This window comes from Lygodium microphyllum, chromosome 30 (genome assembly GCF_053477565.2).
Source record: "Lygodium microphyllum isolate KBCC chromosome 30, Lygodium_microphyllum_v1.1.10, whole genome shotgun sequence".
NCBI lineage: Eukaryota > Viridiplantae > Streptophyta > Polypodiopsida > Schizaeales > Lygodiaceae > Lygodium > Lygodium microphyllum.
The window spans coordinates 85,046,139-85,062,285 of record NC_141164.1 but is presented as its reverse complement, the minus strand read 5'-3'; positions in this window follow the sequence as shown (position 1 = coordinate 85,062,285).

The window sequence follows — 16,147 nt, the reverse complement described above, 5'->3', positions numbered from 1 at the left end:
GGTGGCGCTTCTTCCTTCTCCTTCTTCCTCTCCTTGGAAAGTTATCCTCCCTTGATGCTTGCTTGCTGCTTCTTCTTGTTCTCCTCTCTATTGTTCTCTCTTTCTTCCTCTCTTTGGCTTTCCTTTTTCCCTTCTTTTGTGTTTGAAATCAAAGAAGAGGTGAGTCATGAGGAGGTGAGGCATGAAGAGACTAGGTGAGGCATGAAGAGACTGCATGTCAGCTAAACTCAAGCTTCAGAACCGCAAAAAACACAAGAAAGGAAAGGTGCAGTTTAAAAAGAAATGATTTAAGTATGGTTTGAATTTTGACGTGTGCGTCTATTTTTGCGTGTATATGCACGTCTATTGTTCAGATAGACGCGAGTATAGACGCGAACATAGACGCGAAAATAGACGCTAATATAGACACGTACGTAAACGCGGATATGGACGCGCATTTAGGCTTTGTCATAATTTTTTGTTTTTAAGATAAGTTTTGATAGTGAATTCTTATCATAAGTTTTAATGTATTTATGATTATTTTTGTGTATTTAAAATTGAGATCTAACGTAAACATATGAATGACAAATATTTTGATATTGTCATGAATTAGGTTTAATCATGTCATCGTCATCACCTAGTGCGGTGCATGCTGATGAGTCAATCAGCACATCCTCAAGTGAGGATGAAACATTGCGTCTTCATAATCGAGATGCATGGCTACGACGAAAAATTAAATGCATGTGTGATCGTTGTCGAGGGTATATTTTTCAAGCATGTCGAATCGCAATGTCACACCTCAGCTTGTATCGAGAATGGGACCGAGAAAAATCACCGGTATGCATTGTTTTTTTTAACCACTAAGATTTCTAGTCTATGTTACGGGAATTATATATCAACGTACATGAAACTCCCTTTTGTGGTTGAGCAGGATGCGGTGCCACATCCTCAGATGCTCCCTCCCGGGCGTCGAGAGGCTGCAAAACATCGACGCAAGGATTGAGCTACCCCATGCACCTTGGATGTTGTCAAAGAATGATGAAAAAATAGTGAAGGAACAAATATATAGCTTTCGAACACCCACAGGATGTATGAGATGTCTCAAGGGAGCCTTCATAAAGAAAAAGAAAAGAGGTGTGGAGAAACTATCTGGTTTGAAGTCCCACGATTGGCACAAAATGATTCAAGTAAGGGTATCTCTAACCATGAATATAGTAATTAGTGGAGTAACTATGTGTAAACTTTGGGGTATGATGACTTTTTCCTCAACTAATCATTTGTTCTATGAATATTGTTTACATTCAGTTCGTACTTTCTACTAGCATATCCCATTGTGTATCCAAAGATGTACGTGATATCATTTACAAGATGGGAGAGCTTGTGAGGTGTGTGTACATTGTATTTTTTCATTATATATATTTGAATTTCTACACAAAAATAAACAATTCTCAAATGCATCTTGACAGGTACGTGAGCTCGAAGGAAATTGATCCAAATACATTGCAAGATGCTCGAGTATTATCTATTGAGGTGGTTTGTTTGGTGGAGGAAATTTTTCCTCGATCCATTTTGACTACTCAATTACATTTACTCGTACATTTGATTGATGAGATCGCACTTTGTGGGGCAGTTCATGTAAGGTGGATGTTTTTTCTTGAGCACTTAATGAAAACCTTGAAAGATTTTGTGAGGCAAAAAGCACGGACTGAGGGAAGCATGGCTGAGGGTTGGTTAGTGCAATCATCCCTTGTTTATATCTTTGAATATCTTGCTGAAGTGGATCCCTCTCAACCACGACTATGGAAAGATGATGAAGACTTGAGGATGACCTCTATAGTACCTCAAGGAAAAGGAATGAGTAAAGTGCTAACAAAAGAAGAACTTCGTAAGTTAAATAGTTTTTGTGTGCTCAACAGTGATGTAATGAGCAAATGGGTGACACTATATAATGAAGCAAGGGCAAGAAGAAAAACCGAAAGACAAGAATTTCACTCTAGATATGGACGTAAAGTCTCATTTCCAGATCATCTAAATGCGCTCCCACGTCATATTGATATAGATTGGTTATATGAGGAAATGGAGAGAATGGAAAAAGAGGAGGAAATTAATATATCTCAAGAAGAGTGGGAATACGCACGAGGTTGCTTATCAAGGCGAGACATACTATCAATTAATTTGTTTCTATAAGTTTTATTTTATATAAATAATTAACATGTTTGATCTTTTATCTTTTACTACTAGTGCACATTATTCAATGCACTTTGGTGTGAGGGTAAACATCTTTGAACTCAACGTATAGATAAAAGAGAAATACCCAAGATTGTGGTGTCCTTGCTCACTTCGAGGATGCCAATGGTACCATGGAAGGTTATTGTGGCTTGATCCAAGATATTCTGAAGCTTGACTTCAGACGATTCTTTATATATGTACTAGATGTGAAGTGGTAACAAATGGTAAGCATTGCACAATCAGACGTCATCCAAGTGGTTTTGTAATTATTGACTCTACAAAATTTCACCAAAACAAGAATAACACATTAGTACTACCTCAACAATGCGAGCAGGTATATATACAAAGGCTAATTTTTTAATATGTATACATGTGATACATATACACAATATAGTAAGTATTTAAGTTTCTTGCTTTTGTTTTTCAAATACAGGTTGTGTATCATCCAATGGTAAACAATAACCGATGGTGGTATGTCATCCCTATATCTAATTGTTCAAAACCAATATATGGTAATATTACCAACATGGAGATAGTAGATGACAATCCAACAATTAATGATGATGTGCATGATGACACCATAATGGATGATATGTGTGATATAGTACAAGATGAACCTCGTAAGGAAGTTCAAGAAAATGCAGAAGAAGACAATAATGTGATTGTCGATGATATTGATGAAGTTATTGAGCAATATAGCAACACATCTGATAGTGGGATAGACTTACTTGTTTCATTACCTCTTGGTAACATAGACCTAGAAGTAGATAGTTTAGCAAGGGCTGATCTCATTGAAGATGAGATTGATCATTCACTGTAATATACTTCATTTGCTTAATGATTCAATGTGTATTCCTAATTCTATGGTTTTTATCATGTGCACACGTGTATACTCAAGAATCAATAGTCAAGTTTAAAGCTAAATTGAATTTTCCATAATAAAAAGGAAGTATTTTTTATCATCTTCAAGTAGAGAAATTACGAGATACATGTTGCAATTCTTGCTACTAATTGTAAGGTTTTTGTCGCTTGCCGCTAATTACTTATATCATGCTTGTCAATTGAAGGAACTACCATTCATTAGAGAGCAATGAAAAAGTAATTATTAACTCTATTTTTTTAATTCAATGATTCAATGTGTATTTTTAATTCTATAGTTTTTATCATGCGCACAGGTGCATGCTCAAGAATCAATTTCAGGTGGTTAAATAATTATTAACTTTGGTTTTTTAATTATGTGAATTGCAATTTTAGGTGGTTAAATAATTGTGTGTCTATTGGCGCGTCTATATTGGCATCTATTTGCACGGATATATAGACGCAAAATTCGCATCTATTTACACGCACTTATAGACGCAATGATAGATGCGCCCAACTTTGCGCGTCTAACATGCACGTCTATGCCTCATTTCTGTTGTAGTGGTTGTTCTAGAAACTCATACAAGGATGCTACTATGTAGTCGTTGCTCCTCTCGGGTATGTTCTTCCAATGGTCCAAGACGTTGTGCCAAAAAACCTGTTGGCACAACTCTCTCATACGAGACATCACCCTCCTTCCCTCATCATTCATGATCATGGCTCCTGTTCTTTCATCTAGAAGATATCGATACCCCTCTGGGGTATGTCTACGATGTGTCTTCTCCCACCTATGATCGCGCTCCTGGGCATAACCATGAGACCCCTGTACATTTGGTATACCCATGGGGATGGTATATCTCCGAGTAGCACCCATAGGGGTGCCATTTGCAGAATGTTAAGTAAAAGCTAGAGAGTCAATAGAGTAAATGTCTCCCTAGGTGTGACAAATCCTACAGGTGATGCAACTCCACCAGAATGACGAGATGGAGATACTACATCGGTGCCTCCACAACAACCACTTGAGCTGCCACTCTCTCTCAAACCTATACGAGAGCTAGGAGTAGCACTTGTATCTCGAGCTGACCACATGCTCACCGCATCCACATCTCTACACCATCTTGCAAAACCAGTCCCTTTGGCTTGGCCTAGTTTGGAGCGTCGACCTCATCTACTGAAAATCAAAGCATCAGAGCGTGCTAAAGTAGATCTAATGGAATAGCCTGAAGGTGTCTGAGACACCTCCTGGCCTGCCATATCTCTGAATTGAGCCATCTGATCTGGAGACATACGTGTGAATATCTCTTGTAACTTCTCGTCGCTCATCCCTCAGCTCATCATGCTCTCCAAATATCATCAAAGGTCACTTACACAGACAAAAAGTGATGCTAGCATAATCAATATAAAGATTCAAGCAAAGCACTGTAATATAACTCTTTAAAAAATGATGTTACTCAAAATGCATAATCTAGAGTATCCTTATAAGCACATCATTAACGAATTGAGTAGGCGGATGCTGCAAGTGATAGATAGGTCACCACAAAAGGATGAGTCCACCTTACTCTCAAAGAATTCTTAGCCTCTTGTCTTTCCATCATCATTATTGGATTCTGCCTCCTCTACACGCTCCAAGCCATCTTTGACCTCCACCCCTTGCAAGATCGACCCCTCCATTTGCATATTGTCCTCATCTAAGCTCGGAACATTGCTTTCATCATACACTTGTTTCACAAATCATTATAATTATTTCACTCTTCCTCACCTTAAATCCCTTATGATTCTTATACCTAAATGGCTTGGATATATCTCACACTCAGTCAAGAAAAGACAATTTTGCAATGCAATGGTTATGCATGAGGAATCAACACTTTTAGTAATTTTTATTAGATTTGTATTATCGAGACATCTCCTTTGAGAATAAAAATCTCAATACTTTCTAAGTATTACTATTTTGGATTTGTTTCCTATTTATTTTAAATTTGCACATATTCATTTCATGAAAAATAAAAAATAGCAAACAAAACTTATGACATAGCATAAAAATATCAATGAGTAAAATGTAGGCAAAGAGATTCCTAAGTAATATGATTGGTAAGCCGTCAAAGTTAAAGTGAAATTTGTGGAATGATTTTTACAAATGTAGTACAAATTTTGAAAGAGATCCTAGTCTTAAGAATACCCGTGGGCAAAAGACGTTTGGCATTCTTTTTCCTAGTTAGTATGTATAATGCTAAAACCATCAATCGATCATTCCACTCAAGCTTAATTTTATTTAGTGCCAATGATTTTAAAAAGGTAGGTGTCAATGTATGGGAAAAAACCAACATTACCCACTACATGGTACACCTTCAACTCTACTACTTGCACATTCTTTCATATTTAATCACATTGACACTCCAAATCTAATGTCAATGCTCCATACCTTTATAATACATATTATATATTCATGGATCATAGTATTTGAAAAAATATGAGTCTTTAGAAATGTGAAGCACACAAGGTATAAAAAGTCTCATTATTGGGCTCATGGTGCATATTTGAAGAAAACTTGTCATGGAGGTGATTTCATTATACAACGTGCCCATCTATTGGTTGTCCAAGCATATTTTGGCAGTCCATCGAGAAACGAATCTAAGCGTCGCCACTCGGCACTCCCATGGAATGTCACGGGGTTTGTCACCTAGGGCTTGTCGAGTATGCCTCACAACAGAATGTTTGCGACCGAACCCACTAGGATCAACTTGAAGCTTGAGTCCCTAGCGGTCAAAGGTCTCTTGGACAATCTACTTTACACAGAGTTACCCAATCCAAAGCAGATCCATACCCCACTTGGTTTAAGAAGAAGGAGAAATGAGAGGGATATGTGTCGCTCCATCTCTCTACCCATAGGGCATAATCCCATTCCAGTCCCATAAAATGGCATGAATCCGGTACTAAACCGTACTGCCTAAAGGCTAAAAGATGGTAAAATCTTGTGAGAAGCCTCCTAGTTCTGTGGGACCACCCTTCCATATAGGACAGACCCCGTTGGGGGTTTTTACCCACCCGGTTCTCTCAATGAGCGTACTTTAGTTATCTAATTAGCCACCACATTCATGTGTGACATTTAAAAACAATTTTCTTAATTAAGCCTTTCGGGGGGGATAGGGTTTGCTTATGTAATATTATGGCACTGACACAAAAACAATTTCAGACAGATTCCTTGAAGTAAACTTAGTATTAGCATTTTAACTGAGATACAAGTCTTGTTGGAAAGAGACAAATACCACAATCTGATGCCCCTTATTTCCTTCAAGATTCCGTCCTTACACTAGTAACAGGGGCCCTCCAGAATCAGTCTCAAGTCACGTAGATTGTTTGACTAGGACCTAGGGGCAAGGAACGTACAACCAGAGCCCCCCCAGCATGTAAGCATCCTCCTACATTCAATCCAATTGGCGGAGAGAACTCTCGTGGGCAGGTTCAGTCCACATTCCCATCTAGGCTATTTAGAACCCCCTTGGCTAGGTTGGCAGCCAGCTGGGAGTGGTTTCGCACGCCTTCCAAAAGTTCAACCTGATTCATTATTACCATTTCTTTTATGAGTTTGCGGTTATACAATATTTTTACAAGCAGTGTTCCTCAATTTATAAGCCTCAAACAATGGTGTAGGCGAGTGCTCGGGACATCTGCTAAGGTGGAGTCCCTATCTTTGACGTTTAGCGTTTGTCCTTCTTGCGTTGGCGAAAATTTCTAATATCCTCCGAGGGATAGGGAATACGTTCTTTTCGATCTCACTTCTATGTGATAGGAGCGAGAAATTATGCAATTTGGATCTATATTTAATAGTTCTCGGATGGTAGCTGTCCTAGCTTGTTAGCCTTTAGTCGAAGGTTCTTGCCTTGAAAAAACAGCACTCGAACTCTCTTGTATTAACATCGAGTTGTGTTATGGTTAAAGGTGATATCTTCAAGGTTGTTTAAGCTTTATCAAGGCCAGATATAGCTCATTTATCTTTAAACCCTAAGTACACGTCATCGATCGATTCGATATCCCGAAGGCATGGAGGAGATGCCGCGGTTTATGTCAACGCGATGGTTGCATGGAGCTTTGACCGTAGCGTCTTGCGAAGGGATAGAGGTCTCAATGGAGGAGTGGGAATTCTCGAGGGGATGTAGTCCAAAGGTGATGAGGGGTTTAGAATTTGTCGCATCTAAATTTTATATGTGACATCTAAATTGAGTGTTTCAATGTACAGTACAAAATATATAGTGCAGCGTGGTCGCACGGACGGCATTTTTGCGTGGAGCGTATTGACAAAATGCGCTCCACAATGGACTGTGGTATCATAGCAAGGTTCGAGCAAGAGAGCCGGCGATGAGCAATGGATCCAAACACGGTTGTGAATTTGATGGAGTATTTTGGGAACTTGCAAAGTATTGTTACGATGGATTATCGTAGCTTCTCCATGATACTATTCGATGTGCAGTGGTTCAAAGTGGTACTTGGAGGAGCTGGAGCAACAATTCGACGAGGTCCATCTGGATTTCTCGAAATAGATTCCGAAAAAAAATGGATAGATTTGCGCAACACCTTTGTGTTGCTGGCCCATTGTGAACAGGTGCATGGACTCATTTACTTGCTAATTGTATTACGACATGGTTTATGTCACAATGGTTTGAACTCTCTTGTACATGTTTGTGAATAGTTAATCTTCTATCCAAACCCCCAACAACCTCGATGGTGGTATGTTATACCTTCAACTCCCCGAAGTGCGAGAGTATATGATCAAAGCGATGTTCCGAGCATAGATGAAGATAATATGCAAATAAAGGGGTCGATATTGCAAGGGGTGGAGGCCGTTGAAAGCTTGGAGCCAGCATCGGCTAACAATGATGGAAATATAGGAGTCCAAGAATTCTTTGAGAATGAGGTGGACTCATTCTTTTGTGGTGACATGTCTACCGACCTTCCAGTGTATGCGGAGTTGTGTCAGGAGATTAATATGGGACCATAGGATACTTCATACTTGGAGCATCCACTTACTCAATTCGTTGACCAATTGCTTATAAGGATACATAAGATATGCATTTTAAGTAAGATTTTTTAAAAATGATTTATATTACTGTGCTTTGTATGATTTAAATTGATTATTCTAACATCATTTATTGTCTATGCAGGTGACATTTTTAGGATGAGTCGAGGGATGAGCGGTGATTAGTTACAGGACATCTTCACATGCATGTCTCGAGACTAAATCACGAGATTCAGAGAGATGGCATACCAAGAGCTGTCTCGGTCTTCATTAGGACACTCTGCTAGATCTGTTTCAGCGCGATCGGATGCTTCGGCTTCGAGCAGACAAGCTCAACGCTCACGACTTGGGCCAGAGGGAGGGAGTGCATCACGATCAGGGGGATGCTGCAGATATACAAAGGCAATGAGCCTGCAGTCGACACAAGATACAGGTGCGACTTCTCGCTCTCATGGCCCTTGCAGAGAGCATGGCTCAAGCTCAGGTGGATGCTCTGGAGACACGGACATGGTGTCTCCATCTCATCATGGAGCTGCGTCACCTCAGGGATTTGTCATACTTGTGGGGACGTCTACTCCAGTTACTCCCGGCTTTTGCTCAGCCGTCAGCAGGTGGTACCCCTGTGGGTGCCACTCCGAGAGATATTATCCCAGTTGGTACACCGGATGCACAGGGGTCTCTTGGATATGCCCAAGAGCGTGGACACAGATGGGAGAGGACCCATCTTAGGCAGACTCTAGGGGGTTATGGATATCTAGTCGATAGTAAGTCAAGAGCCATCATCATGAATGATGAGGGGAGGAGGGTGATGGCTCGCATGAGAGAGTTGTGCCAACAAGTTTTTCGGCACAACGTCTTGGATCATTGGAAGAACATACTGGAGGGGAGCAAAGACTACATAGTAGCATCCTTGCATGAGGAGTTTCCAGTGCCAACCGCAGTAGATAGATTCTCTATGGGCTGGATGATGGATTGCATGCGTGCATACATGTCACATAGACGATCTGATGTACGCAAGGTAATCAAGAGTGGGGCTGCAAAGCCCAAGTGGTTAGATGCAAATGACTGGCACTGACTGAGGGAGGAGGCTAAAGATTCTCTAGGATGTTGGAGTCAGTAGCGCGAGGCGGCGAGGGCACGACTCGAGGCCAGAGTGGTCCATCATCTTGGGAGTGGCGGCCACAGGATATATTTGTAGGACTTTGTAAGTAAAACTATTTTGTATGGCTCTCATACTGCCCTACCACAAGAAAAAAATTCCTTGTTACCGTCGCTATTAGCGTCGCAAATTTTACTGCTCGCGTTGTTATTGGGATCGTTATATACGTCATAAACCGTTGCTATCAGCATCGGTATTGATACCAATACCGATGTCAATAGCGACGGTGATATCGACTGTTCTATGGCATTGCCAATAACGACACTTTTTGTGACAATAGGGGCAAATTTTGTTATTTGCATTTTTGTTGCTTTAAATGTCGGTATAAGGCCTATATCTTATAGTGTTAATTTGACCTAGTAGTTCTCCATTTGGTGCACTTGTCTTATTAGTGAATAAGAAAAATAATACTTATCGCATGTGCATTGATTATCGTACCCTAAATAAAATTACTGTTAAGAATAGATACTCGATTCCTAGGGTAGATGATCTTATGGATAAGCTACAAGAATCTGCCATATTCAGTAAGATAGATCTTAAATCTAGATATCATCAAGTAAGATTGGACAAATCTGATATATTTAAAACTGCATTTAGAACACAATTTGGACACTATGAATTTCTGGTTATGCCTTTAGGTTTAACTAATGCACCAGCTACATTCAGTCGTATGATGAATCACATATTTCTGAAACATCAGCATTGTGTCATTGTTTTCTTTGATGACATATTAGTTTTCAGTAAAAATGAGAATGAGCATTATGAACATTTGTCTTTAGTTTTTAGGTTAATAAAAGACAATCAATTATATGCTAATCCAGAAAAGAGTGAATTCTTCCAAACTGAAATTGAATATCTAGGACATATTATTTCATCAGAATGTATTAAAGTCGACCCTAAAAGGATAGAGGCAATCTTAAATTGGCCCATACCCAAAAATGTGCATGAATTATGTTCTTTTCTAGGTCTTGCTAGCTTTTACAAAAATTTGTGAGGAATTTCTCATTACTTGCATTACCTTTGACAAAACTCTTAAAGAAAGGTATTGTGTATAACTGGTTTGACAATCAACAAAAGTCATTTGATTTGTTGAGACATGATTTAACTCATGCTCCTATATTATAATTACCTGACTTCAATAGACCATTATTTTTAGTAGTTACTGATGCTAGTGAGTCTGGAATAGGAGCAATCCTTATGCAAGATTCTCATCCCATAGCGTACTTTAGCTGCAAACTCAAACCATCTGAACTTAAATATTCTACCTATGACAAAGAATTGCTAGTCGTAGTACAAGCCTTATATCAATGGAAACATTATTTAATGGGATCTGAATTCATGATCAAAACTGACCAACAAAGCATTAGACATCTCCTTAGTCAACCACAAATATCTAATCGACACATTAAATGGGCCACTTTTATTCAAAGTTTTCATCCCCTTATACAATATCAACTTGGAAAAGAGAATATTGTTGCTAATACTTTGAGTAGAAGATCGACAATTCAAAATATTTCTGTGGTATCATTTGATTCTCTTATTCCTATGAAAGATACTTATCATCAGGATCCTACTTTTCAAGTTGATTGGAAGAAACTAGTTGCAAATAATTGGATTCCTATTGATTCACTGTCTTATACTAATGGGTTTATATTTTATGAAAAAAGATTATGTATGATTGTTCCATTTCGATCATTTGTTTTGCATGAAATTCATTGTCCCCCATATCAAGGTCATAGAGGAAGTATATCTACTTTGCATACATTGATTGAAGATTTTTATTGGCCACATATGGACACTAATATATCTACTTTTGTTTCTGAATGCTTAATTTGTCAATGAGTTAAAAGACATAATGGTAAACAATATGATTTATTAATGCCAGTATCCATTCCATGACAACCATGGGATCAGATTTCAATGGATTTTATCACTGGTCTACTTAACACTAAAGCTAATCATGATATGATTTGGACTGTTGTAGACAGGTTTAGCAAACAAGCATATTTTATTCCATGCAAGAAAACCTTAACTGCATCTCAAGTTGCTCAATTGTTTTTGAAAACTGTTTTCACTAACCATGGTTTACCAAAAGTCATTATTTCTGATCGTGATTCTAGATTCTGCAATAATTTTTGGATTACTTTGTTTGCTAACTTAGGAACAAAGATTGATTTTTCATCTACATTTCATCTTGAAACAAATGGTCAAACAGAAGCTACTAACAACACTATTTTAGATCTTTTGTGTGCTTACATCATTTCAAAACCACATACATGGGATACATATCTACATTTACTTTTAGTTTGCATATAATAACACACCACATATGGCTACAAATTAGAAAGCACCATTTGAGATTATTTATGGATATTAATTTCCTACACCTGTTACATCATTATGAAACAAAATTCAAACAGCTGATGATATTACTAATATACATGCTACTATTTTTTATGAAGTTAAAGATATGTTTGCCAAAGCCCAGCAATCATACACAAAACAAGCAAACAAGAAAAGACAGGCTATGAATTTTAAAGTTGATGATTATGTTTGGTTACGAATTGAAAAACGCAGATTACAAAGTGTAGATAAACACCCCATTGTCAAATTAGCACCTAGATTTTATGGACCATTTAAGATCATACACAAAATCAATGACAATGCATTTAAACTAGAATTACCACAACATTGGAAAATCCATAACACCTTCCACATCAGTTTATTACGACCTTTTAGAGGATAACTACCTGTACACCCTGTCTATGAAAGCCTACCTTTTCTTGATGACGAAACTGAAATCCTTGAGTCTGAAACTATTATAGATACTAACTTTATGACCACTAGAACTGGCCATAGATATTCTAGATATTTGGTCAAGTTTAAAAATCATCTTGTTGAAGAGACCCAATGGATGGACGCTATAGACCTAAGTGCTTTTCCCATACTATTAGCTCCATATTGAGCTAATAGCAATTGAGGACAATTGCTATCCCACCCCAGGGGTATGATGCTAGGAGGCATATTCCACGGTGGATTCCGTGAGGCTTTGCGATGGATTCCGTAAAATTTTATTACTGGGGCTCATACACAAAGTGGATTCTTTGTGCGAAAAGTCGATGGGGATGCCTATTCTTTTCGTGCGTTTTGTTAATTTAATGTGTAAGTGGGTGATTCCATAAAATACATATTTAAATTAATAAATGTTTATGAGTTTAGAGTGCGCACTCGTAATAAATTAAGGTTAGGATTGATTTCTTACCAATATATTTTTGTAGCTGAAGACTGCTAGGTATTCACTTTTGTCGGTTTAATTGTATTATTTTTCTAACAATTATGAATGCTTCAGTTGATGTGTAGAGCGAGCAGCGGTGGCATTGGGAAGTATTGGAGGATAGCGTGTATTCAAATTATCATCAATTTTTTATGGGTGCGTATCTTAGGCATGGCGCGCATATTTTGTCGCGCTTAATTACTAAAGCGCTTGATATTTGTTTATTATTTTTGTATGCGCATGGGCGCACGATTTACATATTTGTATTGGACATTGTATTTGGATACCGCCTGACTTCTTGGGCGCCCAATATCTTTAATTCATTAGCGGCACAAAAGGTAAAGCGTTCTATTTTGTAAATTGAGCTATTTCTTGAGCTTGAAGATGAATAATATATAAAAATACATGCTTTGTGGAGCGCTCACACAAGGCATGGGGGGAGATTGCACCCAATTGGTCTCTTGTTCATGTCGTGCAAGCTTTCTTCATTGGTTTTTGTGTAAAAAGTAGAGTTCTTTTGTTCTTGGGGACCTTCTGACGCTCACTACGCACGCATACGACAACTGATCTGTGCACCAAAACCGCTTGTCAATCGAAATTCTGGATCAAAAGTTATGATAGTTCAGGATTCAAGACAACAATTCTGCTCGAATCTGCGATTCTTTATTTAAAACTATAATTCTAATTACAGTCCGTTAATCGCTCATCTTCGTTAATGACGTTGATTACGACAAGCAAACATCTTGCTATTTTTAACGATGTTTTATTCTCGTTCATATTCTTTGTTCGACTGAAATAGCACTTTTCTTATACGCGTCATTTCGTTTTGCACGTTACGTCTCTCTATTCCGGGCTTTCTTTTTAGTCACTCAATACTTTTCATCGTTCTTATGTGCATCTCCCTATTTTGATTGTCACGGGTCTCAACTACACTCGTCTTGTTCATGGTTTGCAGATTCTGAGATCTCATCTTATTTGTTTTCTCTCGAGATACAGGCATGGCCAATTGCGTAATTATTAATGGATATCCGTTTGGCCAACGTTCGGTTCCCTTCTTCCAAGGACAAGGCTTTCCTGGGTGGAAAGCAAAGATGATGCTAATTCCTGAAGGTGATGAATTATTTGATATTTTTTTGGGCGACCTGTCTTGCCCAGTTCAACCTATTGATGTGATTGATGGCCTGTTATTTGAATAATCAAAAATTGATCATACTGATTGGATTCGTCGTGACAAAGCGGCTTGTCGTTATATATTGTCTGCACTTCCTGACTCATTCATATTGGATGTCTTTCATCTGGAAATCTCTCATGCTGTTTGGGAGTATCTTATCTCAACGTTTGAGAAGAAATCGGTTCACCGAAATTTTATATCTCCAAACTTGTTTGAAGAATCTTCAATATAAGGTTGGTACTTCTATGTACTCTCATATCGAGGTTTTTAAAGACATTATCAATCAGCTTGGTGCTGTCGGCGCTCCTGTTGCTAAAAGTCAGATTGTTACTCAACTTCTTCATACCATCAAAGATCATTTATATAACAATATCATCACTATTTTGTCTAACAAGGATGATATCCACTTTGACAAAGCATGTATATCTCTTATTGAATATTCTCAACGTCATGAGTATCATTTGGAAAAATCTGATGCTGTTTTGGTCACTCGCGAAGAAAGGGATTTTGATGCTACTTTTGTTGCTCGCAAGCGTTCCGCTTCACGTTTTCAGCAGGATGGACGCCCTAATCAAGGTAGTAAATCTTCTCGTCTTGCTTATCCTAACAAACATTGTTCTTATTGTGATAAGAAAGGCCATGTGGCTTCTGATTGCTGGGCATGTCAATATGATGAGGAGCATGGAGTTACTATAAAGCAACCTTGCTTGTCCAAAAGTTTTCCTCGTGATTATTGTGCACATACAGATCATCCATCTCGTCGTTGTTATAAACAAGATATGATGAAGAACATTCTCGAGCTTATATTGTTCAACAAACTACAACTGATGATGATCATACTCATCAGGTTCTCAATTTCGTCCATCATGATATCTCTTCAGAAAAGGTACTTCATGTTCATGATGGTTCTCTATTCATCGTTGATTCAGGTGCCACTGGAAACATGACATACCAATCGCAGTGGCTTCACAATTATCATTCTCTTCCTGTCAAGAAGTTTTTTTACCTTGCAGATGATACGACTTGTCAAGTCAAAGGAGTGGGTGATTTATATCTGCGGACTGTTTCATCCACTAGAATATCAAGAGGAGTTCTTCATGCTCCAGATTTGCAAAGAAATCTTCTTTTTGTTGCTCATCTAGTTGATCTTGGTTTGTTTGTTGGCTTTGATCATAATCAATGTCGTATAGAGAAAGACGGACATACTATAGTAGTGGCTCCTCGACATGGTAATCTGTTTGAGCTATCATTGAATGATACAGTTGCAAATGTTGTTACTGCCCCTGGAGATGCAGATTGCAAATTATGGCATCAACGATTTGCACACTCCGATTTTGCCAAAATTCTTGATCTTCATCGTCACGGTCTTGTGTAAGATATGGATCTTAAATCTCATCCACGTATGGGAATATGTGAGTACTATGCACTTGGAAAACACCATCGTTCGCCTTTCCACACTTCTACTTCATCACATTGTTGTGCTCTCTTGGATTTGGTTCATACCGATATTTGCGGTCCTTTTCCTGCCTCAAAGTCTCAATATCGATATTTTATAACTTTCATTGATGATTTCTCACGGTACACACATATCTATCTTCTTCGACATAAGTCTGAGGCTTTATCTATATTTAAACAATACAAGATAAGTGTGGAGCTTCAAACTAGATTCTCTATAAAGACTTTTCGCAGTGACAATGGCGGTGAATATGTATCCAATCTATTTGATGACTCCTGTAAGGATCAAGGTATTCATCATGAGTTTACAGTTCCTTATTCTCCTCAGCAAAATGATGTTGCTAAGCGCAAAAATCGCACTATTCTTAATGCTATACGTTGCATGCTTATACACTCTAGTTTGTCTCGAATGTTTTGGATTGAAGCACTTCTAACAACCGTTTTTATTCAAAATCATCTTCCAACAACTGCACCTGCTGTGGGTAAAATTCCTATAACAATCTGGACATGGAAGACACCTTCAGTCTCTCACTTTCGCACATTTGGTTGCATTGCTTATATTCATGTGCCCAAGGACACTTGACATAAGTTGGATCCTCCAGGTTTGAAGGTTATTTTTCTTGGTTATTCAGATCATTCCAAAGGTTACAAATTTTATGATCCTTCTACTCAAAAGGTTATCATTAGTCGTGATGCTATATTTGATGAGAAGACTATGGGTGGCACATGGTCGTCAGATGTTTCAGATGATACACAGTCTTTGCTTAGTGCATTTCCTTACTTGCTTTGTGAGTCTACTAATTCTGATGATCATAAACCTTCTTCACCTCCAAAGAAGATTGATGAAAATTTGGAGATATATGTCGATCTTCCTATTGAGATAGAGCATGGATTCTATTCTATTGAATATGCGGTCTTTGATGATGCTATGTCTGTCCAAGAGGATCCAATATCGTATATGGAAGCTATCAATTCGTCTCAAAGGGATCAATGGCAAGAAGCTATGCAAGT